Source organism: Ovis aries, chromosome 6, assembly GCF_016772045.2.
Source record: "Ovis aries strain OAR_USU_Benz2616 breed Rambouillet chromosome 6, ARS-UI_Ramb_v3.0, whole genome shotgun sequence".
In the NCBI taxonomy this organism is placed as follows: Eukaryota; Metazoa; Chordata; class Mammalia; order Artiodactyla; family Bovidae; genus Ovis; species Ovis aries.
The window spans coordinates 67,434,270-67,436,422 of NC_056059.1; positions in this window are offsets into that span (position 1 = coordinate 67,434,270).

Genomic DNA, 2,153 nt, shown 5'->3' on the forward strand with positions numbered 1-2,153 from the left:
GGCTTTGTACTTAATGCTTTGTCATTTTCCTTGAAATTAAAGTCTATGTTTTAGAAAAAGGCTCTGCACAAAGCCATCTCCTATATAACTAACTGATCTGGCACCTGAACAAAAAGTAGAAGAAACTGTCTTATCTTTTGATAATTTTGTTGAACAGTCAGTGTAATGGTATCTCCTCTCAGTTCAGAAATTTAAAAGAAAAACGAGAAAAAGAAAAAAATATATAACAATGTTTGGTAGCAAACCCTCTTTCTGGCCCCAGGGGAACTTGACCACATGCCTTTATCAACTATCAGTATTGACCATATCACCATGACTTTATCAACTTTCCTTATTTTAATTTGAATTCATGTTTAAGAACAGCTCTCTCAGTTGTTTCTAAGGAAATGAATTGTCTAGGGTACAAAAGCCTCTTTCTTACCTGTGTCTGTTTTTTAAATGAACAGAAATAATTTGCAGTTCCCTAAATCACATTGCTACTTAGGGCCAGAATGACCAAAACCCAAGCTCCCCAAACTCCCCACTCCACAGTATGGAGGGCCACTCCTTAGGCACATCTAAGGAGGCCTTGGTGGAACACATCTCCCCAGAGTCAGAATGAACGACAGCTGCCCCCGGCAAGCCATGTTAGCATAGACCAAACATTACAGTACCCTGGCTGCAGTGTACAGGAAGCCTCTAAGAGGTAAGCTTAGGTTACAAAGAGTCTTAAATTTTATCTACAACAATGAACAATACATGTTTCCCAACTGAGAATTTGTTTGCCAAAAAACAAGCAGAAAAAAGCTTTTTGAGAGAGCTGACCACCTGAGACACCTTTTCCCACTTCAGTTACAAATCATGAAAAATCTTTCTTCTTGAAGGAAAACCGAGTCTCCATTAATGCCTTTAGTATGGGAGAAAACCTCTGAGTTCTAAAGCACTTTGTGTTTCATATGGAGAACTCCCCCTGTGGCTGGGAATAGAGCTGGCAGGAATCAGTAGGCCAAGCTTCACTAACCTCAAGCTTGTCCAGTGGTCAGGAGACAAGGCCTCACACCAGTTTTCTGCCCTGGGGTGCTTTTAAGACCATGCAGCCCTGCCTCACACAGCTACATGTAGGCCCGAGCAACTACTTGACTGGGGCAGGGGGCAGGGCCGGGAGGAGAGGTGTGTGGTGCAGAAGGGATGACAGATGGAGGTAAAAGCCCTGAGTACCACATTCCCAGAATTCCCTCCCACACCCTGCTTTCTGTGATCCAGCCAGAAGTTCCTGACTGCCAGCATGAAACTCAATCTGTCCCCACAGCTTGTGGCACTATTTAGAACAGCCAAGACATGGAAGCAACTGAAGTATCCATCAATAGATGAATAGATAGAGAAGATGTGGTATGTATACAATATGGAATAGTACTCAGCCGTAAAAACCAGTGAAATAATGCCATTTGCAGCAATATGGATGGATCTACTTCCCTCATAGCTCGAAGATCCCCTGGGGAAGGGACAGACTACCCACTCCAGTATTCTTGGGCTTCCCTTGAGTGGCTCAGCTGGTTAAGAATCCACCCACAATGCAGGAGACCACGGTTCGATCCCTGGATTGGGAAGATCCCCTGGAAAAGGGAAAGGGTACTCACTCCAGTATTCTGGCCTGGAGAATTTCATGGACTACAGTCCGTGGGGTCACAAAGAGTCAGACACAACTGAGCAACTTTCACACTTTCAGAGATTATGATATTAAATAGGTCAGAGAAAGATAGACATCATATGCTATCTCTTACTTGTGGCATCTTTTAAAAAAATGATACAAATGAACTTATTTACAAAACAGAAACAGACTCACCGACTTAGATAACAAATTTATGGTTACCAAAAGCGAAGTTGGGGAAGGTGCTGCTAAGTCGCTTCAGTCGTGTCCGACTCTGTGTGACCCCATAGACGGCAGCCCACCAGGCTCCCTCGTCCCTGGGATTCTCCAGGCAAGAACACTGGAGTGGGTTGCCATTTCCTTCTCCAATGCATGAAAGTGAAAAGTGAAAGTGAAAGTCGACTCCGAGCGACCCATGGACTGCAGCCTACCAGGCTCTTCCGTCCATGGGATTTTCCAGGCAAGAGTACTGGAGTGGAGTGCTATTGGGGGAGGGATAAATTAGGAGATTGGGATTAAAACATAT